The sequence below is a fragment of the Pyrus communis genome, chromosome 10 (assembly GCF_963583255.1).
Source record: "Pyrus communis chromosome 10, drPyrComm1.1, whole genome shotgun sequence".
Classification (NCBI taxonomy): Eukaryota; Viridiplantae; Streptophyta; class Magnoliopsida; order Rosales; family Rosaceae; genus Pyrus; species Pyrus communis.
The window spans coordinates 22,872,614-22,886,628 of NC_084812.1; the positions used below are offsets into that span (position 1 = coordinate 22,872,614).

General features: G+C 35.5%; 1 pseudogene; it reads left to right on the forward strand.

Annotated features, from left to right (window-relative positions):
• The first annotated feature begins 2,818 nt into the window (after positions 1-2,818).
• LOC137747009 (probable inactive leucine-rich repeat receptor-like protein kinase At3g03770) lies at positions 2,819-7,696 on the forward strand (annotated as a pseudogene).
• The last annotated feature ends 6,319 nt before the right edge of the window (positions 7,697-14,015 follow it).

A 14,015-nucleotide genomic window follows, 5' to 3' on the forward strand; every position in this document is an offset into this window, starting at 1 on the left:
TTATAGGCCTAATACTTAAACCCAAACCCTAGTTGGATTAAAGTTCAAAAAGGAAATTAAATAAACAATTAATGAAATATAAAAAATATCCTCAAAACTTTATAACTCAATTTTGGGATGATAAACGAAGATATGTGGGCAAATTTGCCCTTATGTCGCAAATAAAGCTGGTGAGAAAAAATTTATGCTCCGTTCACATCAAAACAACATACCATACGCTTGATTCCAACGCCGAGGCCCAAATCTGCAAAATCCTTGGTATTGTTGCCAATTTTGCGCTTCTCGAGTTGCTCTTGAAATATAAATAAAATAAAACTAATGAAAGTGGTTTAAAAGTTTTAAGTTTTAATAATAAAAATAAAATAAAGGATAAAATAAATAGTACCAGTATTAAATTTTTAATGTAAAAATGTGATTTTTTTGTTAAAGTAAACAGTACCGGGAGTTTTTCGTTAAAGTTCTCATAAATAAAACCTAAATTTTCATTTTGGGTTTTATTTTTGGGAATTGTTATTAGCACTCTAAAAATCTCATTCTACATTCCAAACTTTCTATATTAGGAAAGAAAAATACACTTGTGAAGAGTGTAGAATGAGATTTTTGGAGTGCAAATAACATTTCCCTTAGTTTTAAATTGAAAATGTAATGATCAAACATAGGGCAACACTTCAAATTTGTTGATAAAGACAAACGAGTTCGGATCTTCTTTGTGAGGATCTCAAAGATCGGTGAATCGTGTTTGTTCATCGTATATCGTGCAGTCATAAATTATTTTAAATATTTTTATTTAAAAATAAACATAAACATTACTTGATAAAAACTGATCATACGATATATGATGAACAGATACGACGATTCTGTTAGAAGACAAACGTAGTCCAAAGTTCCCATTGGTATGACGTGCCAGTTTTCTATGCGAAGACAAATGCACATGTGACACTTCATATTATCATGTGCATTTGCCCTGTCCCACTCATTCGCACCATTCCATAGACTTCTCAGGAATTATTGATCTACTCAATTTCTGAAACATGACGTATATTCCATGCAGCGCATTCATTAATCAATAATACTTGCGTCCTGCAAATGTTCTACTTTTTTTTTTCTTTTTCTCTTTTTAATTTTTAATTTTTTTTAAAAAAACTAATGAAAAAGATTTGAAAATTTTGAATTTTAACTATAAGGACAAAATAAAAGGTAAAGTGAATAATATCATGATTGATTTTTTAGTGTAAAAATATAATTTTTCGTTAAAGTGAATAATATCGGAAGTTTTTCGTTAAAGTTTCTTTATTTTTTTATTGTTTTATTGAATGTTCTACTTCTGAACAACGTATCATTAACGTATAGATTCATAATTAGAATTTTTTAATATCTTAATATTTATTCGAATATCGTATAAACAAAAAAATTAAATGTTTATATATTTAAAAATATAGAATAAATCAACAGCATGAGAACTAGGTAACATATTTACGATGAATCGTTTATTTATTTTATACATTTGAATAATTAAATAATAAACAATTCGAATAATTGTTTTTGTATGAATAGTCTTCAAATGAAAAATTATAAAATCAAACAATTTCTATTATAGAACTTATAGAGTAAAAATACGTTATTGGCAAATAATAAGATATATGCATTCACAGGAGCGCAAGTACCATCCTTGAATAATTGCTTATCTACTTCATGTCAAGTGAAGTGGATGGACCACCGACAATTACTACGCTTTCAGTACTTAACTCATTGTTTGGCTTCTGTTCCTCTTATCTATCTTCCTCTCACTACTCGCTACCCATTTTGTCACTTCACTTTTAACCGTTTACATTACGTTTTGAGGTACTTTTACATTTTTTAATAATTCTCACAGTACTCTCAAATTTTGCCAACGTCGTACTTTACTACAATTATTTATTTTTAATATGAAGTGCCGATTTAGTTTTTAAATTATCATTTCAGTAAAAATTAGTCTTTAAATTATTATTATTTTTTGGTAAAATAAGTCCATAAATTCATTAAAATTACTAATTTCATCCCTACTATTATATTCAAAGTTATTTTATTCACCTTTTCGTTAACTTAAGTTACTTGACACACTTTAGAGTGTAATATTGTCATTTTCTCGCCAATAAACCTTTAGCATTTCATATAGGTTGCGAATCTAATGTTTAATTTTAATTTACCCTTTAAAGTTAACTCCATACACTATTCCTTTATATAAAATTACCAATCTACCGTTCAATGTGTATCATATGCAAGTAACGTGATTTAAATTAACAGAAAATTAAATATAATAGCTTCAAATAAAATATTAATGATTTAATTGGCATATTTGTTTAATTCAAGGACTAATTTTTCTGAAAAAATAGTTTAGGAATGTAATTTTCACCCAGGTGATAATTCAATGACTAAATTAACAGTTCATCCTTATTTTTAGGAAACTTTAACGAAAAGCTATCGATACTGTTCACTTTAACGAAAAACCACATTTTTACACTAAAAAATAAATCATAATACTATTCGCTTTACCTTTTATTTTATCCTTATCGTTAAAACTCAAAATTTTCAAATTATTTCCATTATTTTCTTTTATTTTTATATATGAAATTCATAAGTTGAAGAGAGTGGCGTTGCCTGTAAACTTCTCATGTGATCGAATGGTTTAGAGTTCTTGTGGAAAAAGGAAACCTATGTTTTGAGGCCTACAAGGTGGAAGTCTTTATAAAGACGCAATGTAATAACTAATATTTTTGCATAAATATCACACAAATTAGAAAGTAGTTGAATTCAAACTTTAATAAGCGAAAGATTTATAGGTTGAGCTAATTAATAATAGTTTCTATAAGTATTGTTCCGTACACGTTAAATAATGTTTTTACTTTTTAATGTGTACGGGACAACACTCCTCATCGTCCAAATAAACAAAGGTATCCTCTGGATTCAAGTTCGAAGATTAGATTAGAAAATGAATGAAATAGGAAATGATCAGGTTATTAGTTTGATACAACTGAACATGTGATTGGTTGATAGCAAAATCCAGCTAGAAGATGAATTGAAGAAGGAAGATTTTGTAGAAGTGAAGCCTTTTGGGTTTCTGCAACTCACTCAACTACTCAGTTAAGTGTAACAATGGCGAACTCACATCTTCTTCTTCTTCTGTTGATATCCTCCCTCTTCTCCGTCCACCACTCAGGTGCTGCTACTGAGTCGGAGTCTGAGAGCCTTCTGAAAATCCAGCAGCTCCTCAACTACCCACCACCTCTAAACCTAGTCAGTTCCAAGGACGGACACTCTTTGTGCAGCATTGAACCAACTCCTTCCCTCACTCTCTCTTGCTACCAAGGCAACGTTACCCAGCTCCACATTTCAGGCGGCGGAGCTGCCTTCCCTCCGCTGCCGCGTGACTTCTCAACCCACTCTCTCTTCTCCGCTCTCGCCTCCGCCTTCCCAACCCTCAAAGTCCTATCTCTGGTCTCTCTCCGCCTCTGGGGCCCACTCCCTCCCTCCATCGCCGGTTTATCTTCCCTCGAGATTCTCAACCTCACCTCCAACTACCTCAGCGGCGCCATCCCTCCCCACATTTCCTCCCTCGTCAACCTCCAGACTCTCATCCTCGACCGCAACAACTTCACCGGCCGACTCCCGCCGTCGCTGGCTTCGCTTCGGTCGTTGGCCGTTCTCAGTTTGAACCACAACCTCCTCAACGGCTTTCTCCCGCGTTCTCTGGCATCTCTGCAAACCCTCAGAGTCCTCTCTCTCTCCCACAACTTCCTGGCCGGCGAAGTTCCTGACCTCAAAAGCCTCACAAACTTGCAATTTCTTGATTTGGAAGCTAACTATTTCGGGCCTCGTTTTCCAAGCTTACGTTCCAAGAACAAGCTGGTAACCCTTGTGCTCCGAAACAACAAGTTTCGCCTTGGAATCCAGACCGGATTCCGAGGCGGTTTTCAGCTCCAGAGGCTTGACATTTCACTCAATCAATTCGTGGGGCCTTTTTCGCCTTCCTGGCTGTCGCTGCCTTCCATCAATTATCTTGACATTGCCGGAAATAAATTCACCGGAGTGCTCTCCAAGAACATGTCTTGCAATGCTGAGCTTGCTTTTGTGAATTTGTCCTCAAATCTTTTGGCAGGGGACTTGCCCACTTGCCTCAAAAACCGGGGTTCGAAGAGCAGCAGTGTGGTTGTTCTCTATTCCGGGAATTGTTTGACGAATGTGGACCAGAAGCAGCAGCAGCATCCTTCTAACTTGTGCCACCATGAAGCTCTGGCGGTGGAGATACCGCCTTCTGGTGACGAAAAGCGCAAGAGGCTTCATGATAATAAACAAGTCGTTGCATCAAAAGCCCTGGCAGGCATTGTGGGTGCCGCTGCAATTGTTGCTCTGGCTTTCATGGCTGTTAAGTGGTTATACGGCGAACAGCTGCCTGTTAAAAGTCCCAGAACACGGTTGATTAGAGATTCAGCTTCAACAGTCAACACAGCCAAGCTACTCTCGGATGCAAGTAATTTTGATATTTCTTTCCTTTTCATTCTCTGTAAATTAGGATCACGAGAATCACTCACCATCACATTCCTTTATACATAATTACAGTAGGAGAGTCCTTTATTTGCAGAATATATATCAGAAACAATGAAGCTGGGAGCCAGCGTTCCTGCTTATCGAACATTTTCTTTGGAGGAGCTCAAGGAAGCTACGAATGACTTTGATGATTCAACATTACTTGGTGAAGGCAAACATGGACAGGTATTCAACATTACTTACTGATAGCGATACGATGTTCTCTCAATTTGCAAGTTGCCATAGGTCAGAACCGTTGAAATGCAATAATACGTAACATTTGAATTGTAAAATCTCTCTGTTGTAGCTAATTGTCCTGTGGACTTTTATTTCAAGGAAATACTTAAAAGTTCTCAGCATACTCTGGCAATTATAATATGAATGTCTTAGTCTTTATGATCTAGTGAAATGCAAATTTGTCACTCTGAAATGTTTGTTGTTTTGTAACAATAACGGCAGATGTATAGAGGGAAGCTCACCAATGGAACACTTGTTGCTATCAGAGGCTTGAAAATGAGAAAGAGGCAGGCTCCACAAGTCTACACGCACCACCTTGAGCTGATTTCAAAACTGAGACATAGCCATTTGGTTAGTGCTCTTGGACATTGCTTGGAGTACCATCCCGATGATTCAGGGGTCGGCAGAATATTTCTTGTATTTGAGTTTGTTCCAAATGGAACTCTAAGAGGCTGCATTTCTGGTAAAGTTACTTTTCATGTACTTATACTGCTTTTCAGGATTAATGGTTGCATTTTCAGTTGCGTAACTCTGAATCATTCTTCTGTTAATCGTAGAAAGTGATTTCAGATTATGATGGTATCCCGTATTCTATACGTAACTCATGTGAAACCAAGCTCATGTGAAACCAAGAAAAAAAAAAATCAGTCATGATTTAAATTAAAGTATAATATCTAATGCATGAAATGCCGATGACGTGTTATCAGTATCTTTTAGCAGAAGGTTTCTAGGTGAGACCTATTTAATTGCTCAACATTGCATACATATATGTGGCAATGGACAGTCATCTATTACTCTTTACTGATTTCTTCGTCTTCTTTGATTGCTTCTGTTTGTAACATCTTTGCATTGGGAGAAACTGGATATTCACGTCTAACACTTAGTTTGGCAGAAGGACCTCCAGGACGAAAGCTTACTTGGGCGCAGAGAATAGTAGCTGCAATTGGAGTTGCAAAGGGTATTCAGTTTCTGCATACAGGGATTGTTCCTGGTGTAAAATCAAATAATCTCAAGATAACAAATGTCTTATTGGATCACGATCTTCATGTGAAAATAAGCAGTTATAACCTACCTCTTTTAGCTGAAAACAACAGGGGAACGGTAAGACCTACAAAAATATACTGCTTTGGTGAGTTAAAATCCCCCTCGACATTGTCCTCCGAGTTAACTTTTTCTTTTTAATCCAACAGGTGGGTACTACAGTTTCTTCTCCTGCACTGAAAGGAAGCATTCAAACTAGGTATTAGCATGTCTACTTTCCGAAGTTATATAGAAATCACATATTAAACGCATACGAGCTAGGCCAATAAATTCAGTTATTTTGTGCAGAGTCTAGACAAATACTTCAGCATGAAGCTCTCCTCCACAAAAGTTTAAAATTACGCTTTCTGCAAAGCTTCATTTTTGAGTTATATAAGAAATTCACCTTGAGTTGCTTCATGTTAATCATCATGTAAGTGTTGAGAGTTGTCCCACATCGGTGAGGGACAAGGTTTGCTATGTGCTTGTATGATCTTGGGCTACTCCCCATATTGCCAATTGGTTTTATGGTGGAACCTCAATTTCATCATGGTATCAGAGCGGGTTGTTCTCGTGTGAAGCCAAACGGCCACACGCGCTCCATGTCACCCAGTTGTTGTCCACGTGTAGGCTTGAAAATCCGCCCACGTGCGGGGGCGTGTTGAGAGTTGTCCCACATCGGTGAGGGACAAGGTTTGCTATGTGCTTATATGATCTTGGGCTACTCCCCATATTGCCAATTGGTTTTATGGTGAAACCTGAATTTCATCAATAAGTACCTGTCTGGTTCAGTTACTGATCATCATTAGTAACAATGACACCATTCTAAACAAAGTTCCTCATCTTAGTCTCCCTCTAACTTCACAGAAATGCATTAATAAGCACGCCTTTTGTCTAATGTGTTGCTTTTCGGTATCTCATGAAATCCTTGTAAGCTCTTTTATTTTGTGTATTTAGTCATAGTTTCATCAGCATTACCCAACACGGTTACTCTTTTAGTATAGAAGATAAATCCAAATGAAATAAGTGCAAACCTCTTTATTTGTATGCTTGTATTACATTCATTTTGCATACAAATGAATGTAATACACGTGCACACATACTGGATGATTTTGTTACTTACTCCCTTTTGCAGGGTTAACCATGAGTGTAAGAACGACGTTTATGATATTGGAGTAATCTTGCTAGAAATCATTTTGGGGAGGCCTATCATGTTCCAAAATGAAGTTGGTGTTTTGAAAGACCTTGTGAGTGTTTTCTCTTCAATCAATTTGTTCTTTTCTTTTACGCTCTTTGATATCATCCTGATTGAACCAACAAAAATTGCTTTCTCCAGCTAAACCAGAAATTCTGTTTTGGTTGTTTCTTACGCAGTTACAAGTAAGTTTGACCACTGATGACACAGCTCGAAGGAGCATTGTGGATCCAGCAGTGCACAAGGAATGCTCGGATGAATCGCTGAAGACAATGATGGAGATATGTGTGAGATGTCTTTCTGATGAGGCAGCTGATAGGCCTTCAGTCGAAGACATTCTTTGGAATTTGCATTTTGCAGCGCAGGTTCAGGATTCAGCGACAGATGAACTTTTTGAGTAGTAATCAGGGCTCGCCCATTTCATCACCCCAACTCCAGCTAATCTGACTTTCATCTTCCTCCTATCTTTTCATTAGTTAGGGAACACTGTTTGAAATGCACCATACCAAATGGCAAATGTATAAGCTCTGTAAGCCCTTAATGTTAGTATTATGTTATTATGTCCTTCTGATTAGGTGTAACTTTTTATAAAACTCCCCCTCGTACTGTCAATTTTTTTTTAAATGTATTTTTCTCTCATGAGCTCTAGGATCCTGGTATCCCAATAAAGAAAAAATTATAGTGCGGGAGATTTCTACTTAATGGTAGAAATTATAACAATTCTGCAGTCTGCGCTGATTCCATTTCTAATATTGCAAATGGAGATGGATAAATGTCATGCTTGTTGAAATGGACCACTGCTAAATGTGGGACCATGCTTGAGTTTGTGCCTCCATATCCGTAGAAGTGCGCAAATTTGGTCCCAACACTCAACATATGATCAAGAATGAAAATTTCTACCTAAACATCTATATGTATGTATATCCTTTTTCAAGACTCCGATGCCGATAGTAAGAGTGAAGTAATTTTCTTCCCTCGTATCTCTAAGATTTCCGCGATATTGGCACGTTTTATTTATTTTAACAGAGCATAAATACTTGATTTCGAACCATACTAAAGGAAAAAAAGAGGAAAACATGCTAATCAGTAGCCACGAAACGGAGACCGGCCCGAATTCAATATTTGCATAACTCAAACTGAAGCTGGCCACCTATCTCAGCATCAAATCTTATACAAAAAATGCCGGAAAATCTCTCAACTAGCTTCTGCCTTATTCCTTCTCAAACAAACTAAAGTTATATAGTGTACTCCTAATACACATTACCCCCTCCGTACGTCACCGAGGAAAAAAGACTGGGATGTCATCTAAATCCTAAACTCTGTATATCGAGCTGAATGAGAGCCTTTACACGGTCTCTTCAACCATGTTGGTAGGACGAAGCATTGTTGTCGGAGGTGTGGTATTTATAAGTCACTATCAACCATGAAAGAATTCACACTAATGTCGTAAGTTTTAATAGTAACCCTGTCTTTAAAAAAAGCGTTTCTTTGCCGCGCTGCGGCGAGGGAAAAAATTCAAGTACACTGGGTGCTGAAATGCGCCGAACTCAGGGAGTTATTATTAACACGGCCCTAAACACTTGAACTCAGGGCGTTACTATTCACACGCCCCAAAACCCTAAACCTCATGGCCTCCACTGCATCTTCTTCGCCTTGGGCCTTCTCGAGGGCATGCGTTATTGGGATGAGTTTGGGCTTGGACATAAATTTGGGGTGCGTCTCCTTATGCCTAAACCATTAATTTTATTTATGTTATGATTTATTTCATGAGAATTGTTATTGGCACTCCAAAAATTTCATTTTGCACTCCAAACTTTCTATAATTAGAAAAAAAAAATACACTTACGAGGGATGTAGAATGAGATTTGTAGAGTGCTAATAACAATTCCCTACTTTATTAAATTTTCGTTTTTCTCATACCACAACACCAAACTATCATCTTCATGTTCTACAAGATGTATTCCCAGCGAAAATTTTCTTATAATCCATTTCTAAAAATTCAAAAACAACGATATAAAATCTAAAGGTATTTGAATGTAAATAAAGTAACGTAGAAAGAGAAAAAATTCAATGGAAAGAGAAAAAGGGAAAAAAAAAAAGGGAAAGGATACTATCTAGACTTTTCTACCGATCCTTTACGAGGGCAGTCGTTAGTACGCTAGCAACTGTGCTTGAGTAAAGTCGCTACTTTCATACCGATCCATGCTTTTCAATTTTTTTCTTTTTCATTTTTTTTTGTTAATTTTTCTTTTGTTTCCCTTACCGTACCAACAAGCTATCATATTCATGTTCCTTAAAATATATTTATCTATGTAAGATCTATTATAATTCATATTTAAACACTTGAAATCAACGATTTAAAACTTAAATTTAAAGATATTTTTCTATTTTCAAACTTTAAATCTCAATAAAAAATAGTTCCGGGACCTGAGAAATGGTAGGATCAAGTCCAAAGATCCTAAAATATTTTCCTGAAATCCGACGCAAAATATTTCATAAAGCTAAAAATTTCAATTTTTTTTTCACAAAAACTGTAAGTTATAACCCACAATTTTTTAATTGATTTTGAGAACTTTTACAATATTTGTTATAAACTAAAGTTAGAGTCATCATACTCGCACCACATGTTTCTTAAAATTAATTCAAGACATTCCTAAGATTTCAGACACCTACAAATCTTTTTGGAGGGCCCACTATTAGTTTTCATTATTTTTTCTATCTTCAACTTTAAAAGTCAATGGAAAATAGTTTCTGGACCTAATAAAGGATAGAATTACATACAAAGGTCTTGCAATATTTTTGTTAATTCTCACGCAAAATATTTCCTAAAACTAAAAATTTCAATTTTTTTTTCACTAAAATTGAGTTGTAACCCATGTTTTCCAATCAATTTTGAAAACTTTTTCTACTTTCAAACTTTAAATCTCAATAAAAAAATAGTTTCGGGACCTAATAAATGGTAGGATCAAGTTCAAAGGTTTTGCAATATTTTCCTTAAATCCGAAGCAAGATATTTCATAAAGCTAAAAATTTCAATTTTTTTTCACAAAAACTGTGAGTTATAACCTACAATTTTCTAATTGATTTTGAGAACTTTCACAATATTTGTTATAAACTAAAGTTAGAGTCATCATACTCGCACCACATGTTTCTTAAAATTAATTCAGGACATTCCTAAGATTCTAGGCACCTACAAATCTTTTTGGGGGGCCCACTATTAGTTTTCATTATTTTTTCTATCTTCAACTTTAAAAGTCATTAGAAAATAGTTTTCGGACCTAATAAAGGATACAATCACATACAAAGGTCTTGCAATATTTTCATTAATTCTCGCATAAAATATTTCCTAAAACTAAAAATTTCAATTTTTTTTCACAAAAACTGAGTTATAACCCACGTTTTCCAATCAATTTTGAGAACTTTTCCACGATACATTATAAGCCAAATTTAAGTCAAGTTGCACCACATGTTTTTTAAAATTAATGTAGGACATTCCAAAGATTTTCGACACCTACAAATCTCTTTCGGGGCCTTGCCATTGGTTTATATTATTTTTTTATTTTTCAACTTTATGGGACCTAGCAAACGGTAAGATTACATATGCAACATTTTCCTTAACTCCTAAGCAAAATATTTCCTTAAAGTCATGCTTGGTGGGTGTAAAAAGATGTGATCTTTGCGCAAGCAAAACGAGGTGGGCTCAACACAAACAAAACGAGGCAGACTCTGGACACGCAGAACGAGGTGAATCCGAGCACACATAAAATGAGATGGGCTCCGTACATGCAAACCGAGGCGGGCTCTACTAACAGAAAATGAGGCAGACTCTGCTCGTGAAAAATCAGACGGGCTTTAGTCACATCAAACAAGATGTTCTCGGAGCACAAAAAACAAAGCGCACTCCGCGCGAGCAAATCGAAATGGGCTTCCGCGCAGGCAAAACAAGTGGCTTATAAATTGTGGTGACTCCTGCTTATCACTTGTGGATGATCCCCCAGATGTTGTTATCTCATGCGTCTTTAGTGGGTGGCAGGATTTCACTCGCATTTTTTCTCATTTCTAAGGTTTCCAAAGGTCACCGAGATGTGGTGAAGTGATCTTGTCTCTCCAAGAGTAGCCTAAAGGTTAATGTGGATTGGGCGTGGAATGAGGAAGTAAAAACATGGGGTTTGGAGTTATTATTCGTGACAATTTGGAGGAATCTATAGTTGCTTTTGTTGGTTCCTTCGAGAATTATTTCTTCCCGTTGTATGTGGAGTTCGTTGCAGTTAGAGAGGGATTGGTTTTGGTGGCCAAGGGAGGGATTTACCAAATTTCATCCTTGAGAGCAAAACGCTCCAGATTGTGTCAGTCTTGATGAAGTCTTCTCTCAACAGTCAACATGTCTTTGATTGGACCTGTTGTGGAAGACGTCAAATCGTTGATGACCACCATCACTGGAGTTCATCTTTCTCATGTGCGCCACCTTGCCAACAGTGTCGCCTAGATCTCTATGGTTTTCATAATGAGCTTTGTTGTTGGTTTGAGGATTCTCCGAACCTTATAACTGACTTACTACTTGAGGATTGTTGTTAGTTTCTGCTAGTTTGTTGTTAGTTGTTTGCAGCTTTGTTGTGTCTTTGCAATGTGAACCTTTTAACACTATCAATAAATCTTATCATTGCATTTTAAAAAGCGGGAGAGAATCTCGAGAAGTTTAATGAAACTAACTTCAAGCCAGAGATACACAAATAAGATAACTTTTACTTACACGCTTTTAGTTCCCTCTTGATACTGTTAGGTGTTCGGCTCTTATTGGCTTATAGCTCATTTGGATATTGATTAGAGGATCAATTAATGGATTGTCTTCCTTCCCTGAGTGTTTGTTATGATGTATGTTAATGAACAAAATTGGGTTGACTTTGGACCAACGTAAAATGTTGAGATGTGACCTTCACAGGGTTGCTTCGGTCACTAAGTGAAGTATGAAAAAAAAAATAGAGATAGAGAAACTAACACAAGAAGTATGTTGTTCACCATAAGTTGGGCTACATCCACAAAGGTAGAGTAGTTCTAAAAAATAATGTAGAGTTTACATGTACAAAGGTTGAATCATAATCATAATTAGTGAGTTCTAATAATGGATTAGAGAATCTAAGACCATAAGAAGGTTAATTGTGGGAGAAGAATTTTTTTTTTTTTTTTTATAGTTGAGGAGAGTTCCCTATTTTCGTTTGCCGGTCAACGTGGGGCTCTAGAAGCTTTATTTTGGTATTGACCTGTGCGCATTGTGATTAGTCCCCTGGTTGGAGCGAAACTCATGTGTTTCGACAGTGCCTCAGCACAAATTGTTCAGTGTGTTTTTAAAGATATAAAGTTGACCGGTGCTTAGTAATTTTGGGGCTGGTGAAGTATATGTCCTACAAACACATTACATCCTGAATACTTTTATTTGAATCAAAGTTTGGACTTTTAATAAAGAAAAACATAACCATGTACGTAGTCTATTCATTGACTTGCATAAAGAAGACCCATATTTGTCCACATTATATCATCGTTAACTGTTTCTTTTTTCGGTTACTAAAAGAGCTACATATCCATGCACGTAATACATTCATTAACTTGCTAAAAGAACACATATTCGTGCACCTAATACCACAGTCAACTGTTTTTTTTTTTTTTTTTTTTTTTTTTTGTTACTAAAATAACGTATATATATCCATGCACGTAATTTCCCCGTTAACTTTGTCTTTCTTTGATTACTAAAAGAACATGGATATCCATACACATGGTTGCACTCTTAACCCTTTTTTTTTTGTGTTATAACAAAAAACAAAAAAATATATGGAAAAATTATGCATCAATTGAATATATTTATTCTCATCAATAATCCAATCACAAGCTACCTGAAAATTGCTGGAGCAATATTAGAAAATATGAAAATATAACACAAGAAGTCTAATGATAATAATCACAAAGAAAATCACAACATCAATTATGTATTCGATTAATATAAATAACTAGATAGAAAGTTAGAAACACTAACAAACTTGGAGATTGAGGCTTGGATAAATGCAATATCCTAAAGACAGAATTTCTCCCTTACTCTTGTGCTTGTAGTTTGGGTAGGCGTCTGTCTCCCAAGATTCAACAATCTATAATCCGAAGTCGAAGCACTTAAATCTTCGGACTCTGACGAACTTTGTATATTCCGTACTCTCAAGACACGACTCAAAAGATATTTAATAATGAGAGAGAAAATAAAGTCTTGGGGATTAAACTATTTTGCCAACAAGTAAAGGCTATGAACTTGTATAGAACTCAAAGCCTTGTTTTATGAAGAGATGTAACTCAATATCTCAACAACAAAACATATAGAGCCTTTGCAAAAGGCACGGCAACTCTTAATAAAAATATGTATCATTTGAATGAACCCTTTCACTCAAATTTCAACAATAACTACTATTAGCACACTCATTTAGACAAGTGATATTTTATTTTTATTCAATTATTGAAATTATAATATTATATAAATATATAATTTCCAACAGAAATTTCGTTTTTTAATGAGAATGTAGCACTTCTAGATATGCACATGGGAACAACGCGATCTTCACAACCCAAGCTAATTCGTATTTTGGAAGAGACCATTATGATGACTGTAAATATAACAACAATGTGTAGGTTTACAATTAAATTTAGCACAATGATCTAGATATCCTCTTTCTTTCCTCTTTTTTGTCGGTTTTTTTTTTTTTTCAATTTAACAAACAAAATAAGCCAAATACACATTTTCTTCTTTCAAAACGCAATGTTTGAATTTTGCATTTTTACGTGTTGAAATAAACAAAAAAGTATGTAACCAACAAAAAAAAAAAAGAGAAAAGAAAAAAGGAAATAACAAAGAGACGCTCACACTCGTCGGACAGAGAGTGGAGCAATATCTGGAGTGCGATAAGATCAAAATTCCTACCACCTAACCCTAGTGTCATTCTGGAATCATCTACTGCCCCTATAAATT